General features: G+C 38.3%; 1 long non-coding RNA gene across 1 annotated transcript in view; it reads right to left on the bottom strand.

The window, feature by feature from the left end:
• Nucleotides 1–16,952, bottom strand: part of LOC140624418 (uncharacterized) — a 32,424-nt gene that overhangs the window by 4,814 nt on the left and 10,658 nt on the right. Inside the window, exon 2 of the long non-coding RNA XR_012023901.1 lies at nt 6,701–6,812. This is a non-coding gene — a long non-coding RNA (uncharacterized lncRNA). The remainder of the gene's footprint in view (nt 1–6,700; nt 6,813–16,952) is intronic.

The raw sequence follows: 16,952 nt of genomic DNA, 5'->3' as shown, positions 1-16,952 counted from the left end.
TACTGCATGAACGTCTCCCAGTGAGACCCATAAAGAAATGACCTGTCAGCTCTGTGGGGCCCCTCAAAGATCCCACAATGCCTTTTTGTAAGAGCTGAGTTTACTTTGACTCTTTGGCATAAGGCTCAGATATCTTTCACCTTTCCCTTCACACCACATTGGTGAGCCATGGTTCTTTCCTTCCCTCCTTGCCTCCTACCTCTTTACTCTCTGGCATCTGCTCTGCAAATCATTCTTCTGTGGTATGTTGGGATGGTTAATGCCAACAAGCACACAACTGCTCAACTGCTAGAAAACAGTCCTGGGCAGCCAGACCCACTACTTTTACCTGAATATTCCAAATTTCTGTGTGAAAATCCATGATGTGTTTGCAGATTTATTCCTATTAACACAATGATTTTACTAACTAAAACCATGATGAAATTTTGTCAATTTTTAAAGCTTTTTAGCTTTTTTTTTTCTTTAATTCTAAAACATCACAGCTTACTTTAAAAAAAAAAAAGGCAAAAAAAAAAAAGGCAGATATCTGGATGTTTGGGAGCATATATAAGTCATCAAGAGAGTGGTTTGGTTTTTATTTTTCACAGAGGTCTCTGAAGTTAGAGTTTTGTATGAGTTACAGATACAAGGGACCATGAAGATCATACAGCCTTACCCTTCTTTTTTTTTTTTTCTTTAAGATTTTATTTATTTATTTATTTATGAGAGACACAGAGAGAAAGGCAGAGACACAGGCAGAAGGAGAAGCAGGTTCCTCAGAGGGAGCCTGATGTGGGACTCGATCTGGGGCCCCGGGATCACGCCCTGAGTCAAAGGCAGACACTCAACTGCTGAGCCACCCAAGCATCCCAGTCCTACCCTTCTTTAAAAAAGGGAGGGGGGGCTAAGAGCTCACACTCTGGAATTTGATGGCCGGGGTTCAAATCCTGACTCTATCATCTTCCATTCTATGAAGTCGATCAAGCAGACTGTCTTCTATGCAGCTTGGTATTCTCTATGAAACTGAATAATAATGAGATTTACCTCATGAGTTTCGTGAAGATTCAATAAAATAAATAAATAAACAAACAAACAAACAAATATATATATATATATATATAAATATATTTGGAAGGAACACTCAGAAAGAACCTATCTTTTAGTAAATGCTTGATAAATACTAGATGTTTTAAAATATGGATTCAGAAGTTAAGGCCAGGGAGGTTATGTGACTTACTGGGTAAAGGGAGCACTAATTCCTGATCTTACTACTTTACACCAGTGATTTGACTTTGCCATCCTCTTTCTTAGAAATGTTTGATCTAGTAAACATTTCCATCCACTACAAACATTAGCCTAGCGAGAAGCATTGCTTAAATTAAAGCAATGGCTGAGGCAAATGCAAGCACTTTTTAATTATTATTCTTCTGAGTGCTTTTATTTGTTCCCCCAAACTAATAACCTCTGTAGAGATAAACAAAGATCACCCACATGAGAACAGGAATTCTTGACAGCAAGAGAGTCTGTGGGCAGCCACACCGCCTGCAACTAGTGAGACTCCAAACAAAGGCAGGCGCAGGCGGAGGAGTGGAAAAGCTTTCTGGTGGCAAAAGGGGAAGAAGGCCCCATGAGAGGTTGTTGGGGTGGAGAAGCAAGACAGGAGCTGACTAGAAGAGGGGTGTCCTATGTCATCGTGAGGAGGAGCCTATGGGCTTTTCCCTCTCCTTCCCAGGTCTAGGGCAAGGAAGGAGAGAAGCTGTCATTCCAGTCCTGACCCTCCCTGTCTGTTTGGGGCCCACGGGCTGCAGAGGTGGTGGGTGGTTTTCCCCCATCTCTTGTCAGCAAGTACTTTTATTAAGAATAAAAAAAGAGAGACTTCTGCAGGTACAGATGCAGCTTGCATAGTGTTTTCTCATTGAAGGCACTTCTGTGATATTGCCCACGTTTTCATAACTCGTTTATGGTGAGTTCACTGCTGTTTCCATTAGTTGTTACTCTCACTGCCCTATGAAAAGTGTGATTAGTACTAACCGGAGAACAGAGGTGATCACAGAAACCAATCTTCCTACAAGCCTTTACTTTTATGAAATGACACAGATTTAGCTAGACTTAACAACTTCTAGAAATGTAAACATTTACATTTGTATCTCTTCTGTATGTAGGACTAAGTCTAAAAAGTCCAATTTGAATGTTACAAATGATCAAATGAAGCTAAACAGTTCTTCTAGAATGAATTTGAGACAGAACGTAATTCCATTATCACCAACCAGAGCTATGTGCGTTGGTTTAATAATAATTTTTTTAAATCCTAGGCCAACTCACACACTAAAGAAACTCCCAAATGTTTTAATTTGGGGATGGAAGGGAAAGAGACTATAAGCTTACCCAACTTTTGATCATTTAAAAGAGGACTTTAAAACCTTTTGTAGGCAAATGCCCAAAGATGTATGAACCAAGGTATCTGTTACAATGTCATTTATATAGAATGTATAAAGTAGACAATAATTTAAATACTCAATAAGGGGAGGACAGAGTAAATATACTATGGCATATCACCATTGTGGAGTATTATACAACCATCAACTCTGAGGTTTAGGTATATATTCACCATGTAAAAATGTTATATTAATAAGAAAAAGCAATTAAAGAGTAGTTTGTTATGGCACCATTTTGATAAAAAATTAAGTGAAAGTCATATTTCATATGCATAGGAATACATAAAAAGGGAAAGTTTGGAAGAACACACATCAAAAAAATGATAGTGTTTATTTCTGGGTAATAGAACTACAGGTTGATTAGTTGTTCTTTTTTATATTTTCTTCATGCCATACCTAACCTTCTGCAGCATACTTCATATACCAGATAAGTGAGAAATTGCTTCTTTTCCTTCTGTCTCTGGGGAAACAGAGTTACCAGCTAAAATCAGAAGCAGAAGTAAAACCAAAACACAAAGGTTCAGGATTTCAATTCCCATCATTAAAGCTCATTAATTCAATAAATATCTATTATGCAGCTAAAACTTAAGGAGCATAAGGATAAGCCATGAACGGATCCTATTCTCAGAGACCACAGTTACTAAGAGAATAAGGAATCTACTTGAATTAAAAAGGAGATAATGCCACAGAAAGGTATGTATAAAGGAAAGGTTTCTTTTTACTCAGGGAGTTAATGAAGTGTTATTAAATAATAAAAAAAAAACACTACACAAAAGAGGTTTGATATTGGAAAGTTTAATGTGTATGGTTATATGATGTGCGTTACCTCAGAAAAATGAACTCTATATAGTTCTAAGAAAAAAATTCAAGTTTCAAAATAATATGTGTGTTTAATTAACACATATACCTCATATCCCAAAATGTTAAAATAGTCATTTCTAGATAGGGAATTACAGGTGGGTTTTTTTCATAATCATTTTGCTATCTATCATGTCCTGTTTCATCACAACAAACTGAAAGGATGTATTGCAATCGACAAAAGGGGAAACCTTGCCCAGGGTGACCAAATAAAAGCTTGCATCATACCATCATTAGCACAGATTATGAAGGAACTAATGCTGACATGTGATAGATTATGACCAGGATATGGGACTTGCCATCTTTGCTGATATACGGGCTCTGACTTTTTCCCTCTGACAACTTTGAATGAGTGGTACAAAAATATCATCTCTACTCAGGTGTGACTTTCAGAAAACTAAGTAGATGCCTACATACTGAAAAAAGGACCAAAATAACCAGAACTCGTAAGTGTGTTTGTGATTATATGATCACGAATAATCAACAGGACTTCACAAAGAACAGGTTGTGTCTTGGTAATATATAGTCATCTTCTTACACAGGAAAGAAGGTAAATCACATAACTTAAATTGATGAAAACCTAGCTTGGCTTTAGGAAGGCTTTAGATCCTGTCCTATAAGACATGGGGAAAATAGAAACAGGAGCAGACAACTCCTCACCAGCTAACTACAGCCCGACTGGGAAGCAGCAGCTAAAGCACCGGAATTTAGAAGATCACAAATAGTGTGAACATCAAACTGAACAACAAAGAGATGCCAAAAAGGGTGTCCGGATGGGCAAACAACAGGTTAAGATGAAACAGTATAAATAACCAGGGACAAAATCCAGAATTAAACTTGGTAAGCAAAATGTGCCCCAAACACACCTCGATTGTGGGAGATAAAGAATTAGAAATGGTTTGGGTGGAAAGCTGCCTTACCAATAGCCATTGCGCCAGCAGTTAGGACAGTGTTCTGACATGGATAGGGAATCAGGGCTGCCACATACAAAGGCACGTGGTACACGCCCATGTGAGCATTTACCACCACCCCCTTGTTATCATTTGTTGGCAAGTCTTGCTTTCCCTTTTTCTCTTTGCTGTATTCCCAGCACCTAGCAGAGCCTGACAAGGAGAGCCTTTCAATAAATCCTTAAGGACGAGTGAGATCATCCTCCCATCTTCCTCAAGATCCCCGAATAAAGCACTAAGCTCCTTCTTGGAGCTCTATATTTAAAGAGCAATTTTCTGACCATTCAGGAGAGAACTTAGAAATGCTGGGAGGGGGATGCCTGGGCGGCTCAGCAGTTGAGCATCTGCCTTTGGCTCAGGGCGTGGTCCCCAAGTCCTGGGATCAAGTCCCCCATCGGGCTCCCTGCATGGAGCCTGCTTCTCCCTCTGCCTGTGTCTCTGCCTCTCTCTGTCTCTCACGAATAAATAAAGAAAATCTTTTAAAAAAGAAAAAACAGAAATGCTGGGAGGTCAGTAAATGAGAATAGGATTATCAGTTTACAGAACGGGATTCTTCAATTTATGGCAGAGAAAGCCAGAGTGTATGAGTTACAATGCTGAAATTCTGAAGAAATCTGACATAAAGGAGACACCTTTTTCTACTAAAAATCTCCCAAAAAGGAAGAGTGAGAAGCCCAGATTAGGTAAATAAACCACTATATATTGTAACAAAGACTAACAACAACAGCAACAATGACAAAATTGAAATACATCTTACTAAATGCTCTCACAAAAGAGCTGGCTCCTCAGCTCCAGTGATGAAGGTTTATATGTGAGACCTGATGAATTAAGGAGCTGACCTCTCAAAAGCAAGCCCCTTCCAGAGCTAGAGCCTCACAATTTCATGATAAATATGAATAATCAGACATCATCAGAAGCTTTGCATAAAAATACAAAACAATTTTATTTTTATGATATTTTATGTTGACTGCATCATAGAAGCCCATATCAGGAGAATATAAAATATATTTATATCACATGTGGATATATAGGAAGTAGATATCTGGAAAAATCCCATACTTATCTCTTCATGTATATTTGCAGATCTTTCTATGTTTTAAAAATTAGCTGCTCAAAAAAAATAAATAAATAAATAAAAAATAAAAAAATAAAAATTAGCTGCTCATTTTTTAATTCAGAATGTTCTCAATAAAACCTGATGCTGAATATAACTATTTCAGCTTCCAAATGCATGACCTTTGTACCTAATGTATCCACTATACACAGTAATATATGGTTGTGGTGAGAAATCGTGAGAAAACAACCCAATTCTTGTTAACTCATCTGATGTATTTATTGAATATTATATTATGCTATTCTTTGGCCAGTGTTTTTATTTGCAATAGATAACTGTTCTAATAAGCCATTTGTCACCATGAAGAAGCTTTGGGTTTCTTTTCCTTTCCAAATAGCAATGAAAGGGTCCCCCAAACCTACTGATTTAGCACCCAATTTAAATAAGCCCAGAGACCCTCTCAGTTTTCACATTGAGTAGAACAAGGTCAGATTGGGCATCTTCCAAATGTAAAGGCCTAATTGGACTAATTCTTTCATGATAATAATGTATATTTAAGATAGCCACTAAAAATTGTCAATGCTAATTTAGTAGATCAATTCCATTAAACGCTTTGAACTTTTCACCACTTGCTAATCTCATTAAAGCTGCTGTTTTTGTTGAAAATCTGAAGCTATAACTTAATATCAAATTACAACAATTCCAGCCAGACCTAAGAAATATTTCTTTATATGTGAAATATAGCCTTCAAGGATCTTAAGTTGTGTTCAATTATAAGAGGCTCGCCATAAAATTTCCTGCAACCAAAATGCAGAGAGAGCCCATGAGTCTACTGGCAGTTGGCATTAGTGTAAGAAGCGTGCGGCAGTGTTTCTATTTCAGAAATACATGTTTCTTGTGTCTGAGGCAAAGCTTTAACACCTGGGATTATTGATTACAGACCAACCTTCCTATAACTACATGGTTCAGATTTTTATACCAAACACCATGTAATTTAGGTAATAGTTCAATTCAGATCGATCAAAATGTCAAGATTTTGCTCAACATTTTGATGAACAACTTAAGCAATAGAACTCAGGAATGTGAAAATAATAATTTGTCTGCGAATTAGCTAATGAGGAATTTGGGGAGAAGAGGCTCCACGCCACGACCACATAGCCAACCATGTGTAGCATTTGTTTGGAACTAGACTTCCAAGGCTATTTTTATTCCCTGTGATTTACCACCGGTATCCTCTGGGTGATAGTGGAGGAAACAGATGCTGGGAATCTCTCTCTGCTCAGTTCCTGAGAGGAGGATTCTGACTCACAGCCCTGCCAAGCTCCCTGCTTTGTACTCACATATGCCGAGGGGGGTGGAGTAAAACGTAAATGATGCCTGATTTCCAGTCTCCCACTGCCAGTTTCCTCAAAGTTTCCACTTACGCATTTGACTCCTTTACCAACTTCGTTTGAAGTTCCCATTCCAAAACCCTGAACGGCATGTTCCCAGGATACGTTTAATTTTTTTTTTATTCATTCAGTGGGGATTTTCCAACTGAAATAAAAAATAAATTGAAACTGGTGAGTGGGCGTTCTTTTTTGGGGGGTGGGGGGGTTCTTTCACTGTTGACAGGGAGTACAGGGGGAAAATGCAGGGGGAGAAAGAAATGGTCAAACATCCCCTGCCAAGCTCTCAGCACACTTTCTTTTTCTTTTTCTTTTTTTTTTTCAGCACACTTTCTTGTGGAGCACCATCAAACCTTGCCAAAGTTTCCTGGACCCTGTTACGTATTGTGAACCGATTCGGACTCAAATAGGCCTGCATCTATTTGGAGGTCATATTTAAATTGTTAATAAAAAAAATTCATGTTTATTAAATTTCCACAAAGCTCAGAGCCTTATTCTTTCTTAATGCATCTCAGCTATCGAGAAATATAAGGGAGGAGGGGGGAGTCTATGCAGTTTAAATCCTTTTATAATGGATTTATAACAGAAGCACATTACAGATGGAGATTTCAGTTTCACAAGGCAACAGTTTCTATTAAAACTACTCTTTTATGGAGAAATTAAATTCACTGGCCAGTCTATGTTTTTACAAAGCTTTCTAAAAAAAAAAAAAAAAAAAAACCTACTTTATTTTAAACAATAGGACCTATATAGGTGACTTTTACAATTTAATTTTATGTAAACCAATGGGGTTTCCTTATCAAGCACCACTGAATTCCCTAAATGTTTACTTATTAATCCTGTTCTTTAGTGTTTAATCATAGCCTAGAATAACTGACTTAGGCTATTTTTACATTAGGGAAACTTAGCAATTCTTATTGCATTTCAGATAAAATGAGTTTAAGCTGATGAATTAGGCCTCACAACCTAACCGCAACACCTTCTGTTGGTGTGTCTATGTGACACTGAGGAACCATGTCAATTTACTAATCTAATGGAAATCTATCCATTCTGGGGAGGGGGGTGCAGTTATTAGCACACAGATCAAGCAACCTCCTAAAGACCAAACTATTGCTTTTCCTTCAGAAAAACATCTAACCACACTCAAGTTTACCCCGATATGATTCTCTGTGGGAGACCCCACTGGTAGACTGGGCACAAAATTACTATTACCAAATAAATACTTCTTCCTAGCCACAAATAAATATATAAATATATATACATAATATATATGTGTATACACACACACACATATAGTACCAAATTAGTAACATTCTAATGGAAAATGAGGCAAATTGAGTAAGGAAAACCATGAAAAAAATTTGGTGAGAGGCCCCCACTGAGCAGAGAAACTTAAAATGCAAGAGGATTTTCCACTGGAAAATCCTCACAAACTGCTACACAACAAGCATAAAGTCAACATAAAAAATTTTTTTAAATAAAAATTTTGACACATAAAATATCCATCCCCCCCAATAATACTTGCACATAAATTAAAGGAAAACCACACACACACACACACACACACACATGAAAAATGTATATGATGCTGAACACCTTTCAATACCTACAACAAATAACAGATACTTAACAGTTTATACTCTTGGGCTCTATGTATGTACAAAAACATCAAAATAACCAATTGATTTGACCAGACATTTGAGCAAAGAAAGTCAGTTAAACATCTGGGTGATCTTAAACTATTTGGCCACCTAGACAAAGAGATAAACGTACCACTTACATACAAATGAAAAAAGACAGGTCAGCAATACACTTACGGTGACACAGACAGGAGGAGGGGTAAAGATTTTTTAATGAATACTTCAACTCTGGTATATGAATCACAAAACTAAAATCCCTCCAATCTATTCAAATACAGTTGCCTAATTTAAAAGTTCCAGTCTCAGCACCAAGAAGGGATAAAACATACTCTCATTTTAATGTATCCCTGATGCTGTCAAATAAGTGTAATATTGAAGATCAATTCCATAGCATCTCAAGGGTTAAGTCCTGTGTTGTGAATAATTTCAAAAAAGTATTCTAGTAAGGATCAGGCTTAGGCTAGTTCAGCAAGAGGAACGGTTCCATAATGAGGCTTGGCCTGGCCCAGTCCCAGTAGAATTAATTTTGTGCCGTAGAACACCTAGATAAATTAGTTTTGCTTTAAATATTGAGTCCTAAAAGAGTTAAAAGAGGGAGAATATCAATCAATAATTTTTAGATTAACTACTTTGTATATGACAAAACAAGATTAACTTTGGCATTATAACCCCTTCTTCTGGCATTTCAGATGAACCCCAAGTTTAAAATAAATAATTAGAGATTTAAAAACCAACCAAACATGTACATTTGTTTCTTGGTACAGAATACTAACTCATTGCCTGGTTCGTAAAAAGAAAAGATTACTTGTACATTTTGCAAAATTACAAATATGGTTCTTATCTTTAGTTATTAAAATAATCATGCTTTTAAAAAATTTTTTTTAAATAAAAAAAAATAAAATAAAATAATCATGCCTGAAAATTAAGTCTTCCGAAAATATAAAGAAATATATTTTGTAGAGTTCTTTTAATGGAGACACTGAAGCAGTTGAGCTTTAAAATTAAGTGCAAAAATAATATCTCAGGTAACAATGTTAGATTGTTAAAATTATATTTTAATTGATTAATTTCCCCCAATGCCTACCCATTATTTCCCTTTATAAAATTGATTTCTATGGAAATATTTGTGCAGAACTAAAATCACGTCTACAGATGGCAACAAATTTAAGCTAAAACTCCCTTGTGTCTTAATGGCTTTTTCTGGTTAAATGCCTACCAAAAGGTAAGTATAAGATTTATTTCCACAGGAGATGAAATCAGGCTTTTAACCTGGCCAATTGCCCATATAAACAATCTTCAATGTTATTTGGTCATCATTTGGTAATTAAAATGGCAAATCACAACCATGCTGAATTTACATCCATGTGCCGAAAAGTTATTTAGCAGACAACTAGAGATAGAGGAAATGTCTCTTTAACAGATTCTTTTAAGAATACATCTACAGGAAGCATCCGGCTTTCAAACAGTCATAAAAAACAAGAAGCAGTTGAACAGTGGCACCCAGAGGTGAAAAGTATATTACTTCTAGAGATTTATATGGTTAACCGTCGTCTGGTTTCCAGCCATCCTTTTTGTCACTTCCAGATTCTTTACTAGTAATGGACCAGAAATCATTTTTTTCTTAGTTACATATCGAAATACCATATTTTAATGAAGAAAAATAAATGTCCTCGCTTTGAAAAAAGGACTCTACTTCTGGGTTACATTGCATATCAATTCCCACTCCCCTCAAAACAATAAGCAAACCCATGAACGCCAGGCAAAATACTTTCCAGAATGGAATATAAAGCCCACGCATCTACTTCTAGCCTAACCAACGTTATTAAGAAAAGCTATTTTTTTAAAAATAGTTCTGCTGACTACTACACAATTTCCACACACCCCATATTACATTTTTCCTAAGAACGTTTATTTGAACTACTGTATAGCCCTGTACTAAAATTATAACCCTGGGGAGATTTTAAGAATTTTCTATTGAACCCTCCCATTATCATGACAGCAGAAGATGGGAATGGAATGAATTCTAGTTGGGTGAGTATGAGCAAAGGAAATGAGAACTTTAAAAATAACAAAATCTATTTTGACTCAAATTAAAATGAACCTGCAATTTTTTTTTTTAATTAAAGAAGCTCCACACCCTTTCACCTGACAAGTAGCAGCTGCCTGAGCATTTGACTGGTGCTGAGTTCCTAAACTAACTGCAACGGGGAAAAAAACAAAAAACAAAACACACACACACAAAAAAAAAACAAAAAACCACCCTCCTCCTGAGTATAATCACCTTGGGAAGCCTCAAATAAACCTGAGTTTGTAGGGCCAGAGCAGGCCAGGTGTTTTTAAGAGCCTCAGAAGAAGACTCATTTCTGCCCTTGAGCTGAAGTGCACAGGTGTACTTAGCAGAGAGGGCCTTCCTGGCTGGTGGAGCCTAACCCATCACGGATTTTTCATCCATTACTGTGTTCCCATTACCCTTTGTCAGATGTTTTCTTCAAGATTCCACTGCTCCTTTTTATTTTTTTTTTAAGATTTTATTTATTTATTCATGAGAGACACAGAGAGAGAGAGGCAGAGACCCAGGCAGAGGGAGAAGCAGGCTCCACGCAGGGAGCCCGACGCGGGACTCGATCCAGGGTCCCCAGGATCAGGCCCTGGGCTGAAGGCGGCGCTTAACCGCGGCGCCACCCGGGCTGCCCTGCTCCTTTTTAATCACCTAAGAAGCAACACTGATGTGACAAGCTCCAGAATAGGGCTCAATGTTGCTGATCGGCAGCTTGGGCCCGATGATGAGAAATGGGCCCCCCCCGCCCCCACCGCCCCGCGTAAACTTGAAGGAGGCAGGGAGACCTTGCCGGAGTCATTACCCGCTACCCCGGACTGGAAAGAAGAGGTGTGGCCCTTTCTAGGCGAATATGAACAAGCTCAACGTAATGTCACAGAGCCTGCAGCATTTCACCTGGGAAGTGAAGGCACCTGCCAGCGCCGCTCGATAGACACAGCGCTCCCCGTCCCGCAGACTGTGCGCCCGGCGGAGCCCCCGAGCGAGCGCGGCTCCTGTGCACGCCCCAGGGCTGACACCAAGCTCCCCCTTGGTCTCGTCCTCCTTCTTGTCCCTTTCCCCCCTTCCCTACGGATAGCGGTGTTGCCGCCTACACTGATATTCTGCATTTAGGGGCAGCTTCTGCGTGGCTGCTGAGTTGCCAGCACGCACAGCGCCCGCGAGCAGGCTGCGAGCCGCAGCGGGGAACTGCCTGCCTGCCTGCCTGCCTGCCTGTCTGTCTGCCTGTCTGTCCGCGCCTCCGGCGGCCAGGCTGCGGGGCTCTCGGGCTCCGCACCAGCCCCGCGGTCGCCCCTGGGCGATGCCGTCTCTGCAGCAGCGCGAGGGGCAGCAGCTCCCAGCCCCGGAGCAGAGCGCGGGAAGCGGCTGCGCGCGGCTCGGCTGGGGCCCCGCAGCCCTGCTCCCGGGCCCGCGGCAGGTCTGCGCGCCATCTAGTGGCTCCCCTGGGTCTGGGCGCGCGGCATCCAGGGGAACCGGGGTCGTGCGACGTCCTGGGAGCAATCCTGAGAGCGTGATCATAAAAAAATAATAATAAAAATAAAAATAATTAAAACAAAAATAATTAAAATAAAATAAAATAATAATATAAAATAATAAAATAAAATACTCAAACGACAATGGAAGCAGTGGGGAAGGAGGCTTATCTAATAAAAGCAAAGGAAAAGAAGGAAAAAAATATATATATACATTTGTAATATTATATATATATATATTAGCTCAAATAACTCTTGCAGGAATTTCACCACCGCTTGTTCAAGTATGAGCTTTAAGTCTTTGAAATGTCAAATGTGCTTCGTTATGTATTATGAGGAAGAAAACATGAAAAGGTTATTTTGCCGAATTCTTTTTTACCATTTTTTTCTTTCCTATAATGTGCCAAACTGGATACTGTACGACTGCTTTCATTTTACTTTAAGGGGTTATGATTCAGTAAGGCAATCCGAATGGAACCGAAATCCTTATTTTTTTTCCTACCATCTAATAAATATATGTGTCTAAAAGATGCTGCTGACAAAAATACCCCACCAGCTACTGCTCCCTTCATCACCCCAACCCCATCTATTCCTGACATCTCCCAAAAGAGATGTTCTTGGCACACGCATATCTTCTGGATGAAAGGACTTCAAGTTTCTTCTTGGCCAAGTGATGTCTATTACTCGGTATAAGATCAAATTCAAAATACAGCTCCTGGAAAGCTATACCCCTGATGATTGGTGATCACTTCTTACTTTAAGGTTACCCGTCATGTCTTTATTCTTGTTATTGAAGTACAATTGCCATACGATGTTATATTAGCTTCAGGTGTGCAACACAGTGATTCAACAATTCTATACATCACACGGTGCTCACCACGGGAAGTGCAGTCACCATCTCTCACCTTGTTATTACAGTATTATTTACTGTAATCCCTATGCTGTGCTTTTTTTAATTTTTATTGAAATATAATTAACATACAAGGTTATATTAGCTTCAGGTGTACGACATCCAAACATGTCTCATTTAATGTTGCCACTTGTCTGTGATTTCCTGTGATCTGTATGACCTACAGCATCTACCACAGTCCAGGAGCTTCTTAAATGTTGAATATGTAACTATGACATAAGATACATAAGATCTCTGTTAAGATCTATTAATAAAAATAAATAAATAAATAAATAGATCTATTAATAAATACTCTGGTTATTTTACCCTTTTGGTTGGGTTATTGGAAATAAGTAACATTTATTGAGCCTTACTAAAGCAGGCCCTGTTAAGTACTCATAATTTTCTTATCAGACGCTCACAATAGCCTTATGAAATAAGTACTACTACCATCCTTATCGTGCGTGTGGTTCAGGAAAGCCAAGTCTGAAAGGTTAAGAAATTCACCCAGCTGACATGGGTAGCGAGAGATGGAGCAGGAACCTGATTTCAGTTTGTCTCCAGAGCCTGTACTCAAAACCACTGGGCTACACTCTACCTTCTATGTCGTTATTAAATATATGATACGCGCTTATCTTATTACTGGTTGCATTATATTTCAATGATTCGTGTTACACAAACTAAATAGTTATCATTTCATCCCATGTAAAACCAGTTCTTTTAGGTAGCTGCTAAAATTATTCAAGTTGTTCATATTTTTTACCATGTTTGTTCTTCAAAGAATGAGCTTACTATAATTAAAAGACTTGTACAGAGGAAGGAAAAGAAATTACTTTGCTGATCAAAGGACTGATGTAGGAAAATATGCAAGCTGACTGCATTTAGCTAAGATTGCAACAATGAAGTGGAAAAGCTAGGGGAAATGGGGGGATCTGGTAATAACTCTTTGTTTTTTCAGTTCACCTGACCTCTTCAAACATTCTAATTTAGAAATGCTCCTCACAGTCCTCAGGCTTGGCCTCATGAGTCAGCAAATCAGGAACCCCACAGGAGCCACCTATGGGGTTTCATTTCAAGAAAATTAGAAAGAGCTCCTAATCTCCTAAAATATTTAAAGATATTTAAAATTGAGTTCTTAGAGCATCTTGCCTTTGGCTTAACCAAAAAAGGGACAACACTGGTCATAATTACTCAAAACTGGAAATAACCTACATGTCCCTAGACAATAAAACAGATAAATAACATGCTAATTCATACAACGAAATACTCAGCATTGAAAATGATTGCACTAATGCCACACACACGCAACACAAAACGTCATTTTTATCAACATATTTTTTAAAGTCTGTTTTATTTTTTAAGTAAATTCTGCCCCCAATATGGGGCTCAAACTCACTACCCCAAGATCAAGAGTCACATGCTCTACCGACTGAGCCAGCCAGGACCCCCAACACAAAATATAATTTTGGGCAAAAGAAGCAAGACAGAATAATTCCACCCCCATAAAGTGCCCAAAAAGGCAACACTACACTATTGTTTAGGGATGCATAATTCAGATTGGGACACTATGGAGAAACGTAAGGTAATAATGCCACTGAAACTGGATGAGTGGCTGCCTCTGAGAGGAAAGGGAAAAATAGGAAGGGAGACAATTTCTGGAGGTCTGGTGACTCTTCCTCAAACTCTACAGTCATGCTACGTTCACTTTTCTATTTCTATGTTATATTTCACAATAAAAAATGTAAAATAAGCACATCTTATGATCATTCCAAAGATGCATCAGGAAAAAGAACACATTAAGCTTTATGCATCATTTATGCAGATTGGCAAGGAGAGGAAAGAAGAGCCGGCATGAAGACTAAATTCTAGAAGAAGGCAGTGGTTGCATTGTGAGCTCAAGAAGCAGACAGATCTGGATTTGAACTAGAGGCCGGCTACTGGCCAACTGTGGGCCCTGGGCTGGTGTATAAGCCTTTCAGACCCTGCACACTCTCCACCTATGAAACAAAGATCATGGGAGGGCCTCCATCACAGGGTCATTTTGAAGCTCCCACAATGTACTGGTTTTCATTAATTGCCCAGTAAGTGTTTTTTTTTTTTTTTTCCTTCTTTCTCAGAGATTGGGGGTAGACGGGGAAATCACCACAGGGAGTAGAAAAGGAGAAAACTCAGAGACTGCACTCACTATATTTCCTTTCCACTCATCAACCCCTCACTCCTCAACCCCAACAGCTTTGAGACTGCTCTAGTAAGAGTCACCAGGGACCTTCTTGGAACCCAACAAACATTTTTCTCAACATCAGGACACTGTTCCTGAGCTGTCCTCTTCTCATCAAATCTCTACCACTTGTCAGGCCCTTGTCTTCCAGCAGCCTCCTACCTGGTCTTCTCCATTGTGACCCCTCCCCAATCCTTTCCCTGCACTTTAGCCAGAGTGTTTATCCTAACGAGTAAATCTATCCACCTCTTCCCTAGAGCCTTTACATGAACTTCTATGAACCTTAGCTCTGGAGAATCTGGTCTGTCTGTCCATCTTCAGGATCATCTATTGCTATGCTAACCCACCCAAACTCCCTTGCACTTTCTTGCCTTTACTCCCCCTGTTCTCTCCACCTGGAAGACCTCACCCTCCCTCCTCACCCTTCACCATATCATCTGCCTCACTTATAAATCTTTGAAACTCAAGACAAGTCTCCTTTCCACCCATCACATACCTTCTTTTGTCATCAGCACAACTCCTGATCATTCTTAAGGACTGCACTATTTGTGTGATGGTCTATATCCTCTTTAGGCTGTACACTCCTCAAAGGTGGACATTGTTCTTACCTTTGTACCACCACGCATCACAGTGACCAACAAAATCCTGCTTAAGTGAATTAATGAATTGTGCAAATAATCATTGCTCACTTCATAGTGTGACAGGACTGCATTGTCATCTTTTCTACTGTAATCTCTTACTCTTTCTACAAGGGAAGAAAGTAAATGTGTCATATCCTTGTTCCTTAGACTCTGTCTTTTAATATTTCTTGGTCTTGTCATAATTACTATATTTTCCACCTGATATTTAACTAATCAAAAACTTTACGAGTAAACTTACAAGTAAATTAAAGCTATTTGATCTTGTTCCACGTACTGTGGGTGTAAACGGATAGCCATAGGTTAAAATCCTGGCTCGACCAGTAACTAGCTGTAGACTTTAAATAAGTCATTCAATCCCAAGTTTGGTTTTCACTCTAAAATAAGGGTAAAAAAATCTACCCCCCTGGCTTTCTTGTGAGGCTAAAGGAACAAATGTACACAAAGCACTTATGCACATTGCCTAATACAAATAAGTATGCAGTAAGTATTATCTATTATTATTAATGCACAATTAAGACACTTGTGCACTTTGCAGACTTCATCATTCATTGAAGTGCTCCCTGTACTTTTCAAAACTGAGGGTCACATTGGTCTTAAGATAAAAGCCTTAATAACAAGAAAGATATTATATACATACATGTATATCAAATGAAAAACCCTAAAACGTGTGCTTGTATTATACATATATAATAAAACCTTATATATAAAATAAAATGTATGCTTATTTATATATATATGTACATATATATAAACAAACAGTATTAATACCTTGCTTATTTTATAACTGAAAAAAAATGTGAACTCTGGTAGTTAAATGAAAAATAAACAGATTCCACTCAGTAAATGCTAGAATTTTCACAATGGAATCTACATCATTTATTAAATACACATTAATCATATATGTTATTCTGGTGAAATATGCTTTAAGTACATAACATGAAAAATCCAATACCACAAACTTAACCTTTGCAATTGCTATTTTCTGTGCTTAATATTGCAATTCAAATCTGGTTAAGTTTTAAGTGATGGTTTTGAAGAATGCAATTAAGAACGAAAAAATTAAAATGAAGGGAAACAAAAATTCATTAGCTACAACTGTATGAGGAGACTAGCACGGCTTTTGGAAATATGAAGACAAGACCTCTGGAATTTATTCCCGATCTTTATTTATATTACAGGGATATTATATACTTGTATTTAAAAATCATTACTCTAAAAGGGAAGAGTCTGTTTGCTTTATCTCTGAAACTTACTTTCTCTCTCCCAATTGCCCCCCAAAAAGGAAAACCAATTGTGAGCCACTTTATTCAAAAAGAAGAATCTCATGACAATAGGATTATTATGACAAGCATTTCCCATACTTTATTCTTCA

This window comes from Canis lupus, chromosome 34 (assembly GCF_048164855.1).
Source record: "Canis lupus baileyi chromosome 34, mCanLup2.hap1, whole genome shotgun sequence".
Lineage (NCBI taxonomy): Eukaryota > Metazoa > Chordata > Mammalia > Carnivora > Canidae > Canis > Canis lupus.
This window is presented reverse-complemented; position numbering and strand designations above follow the sequence as displayed.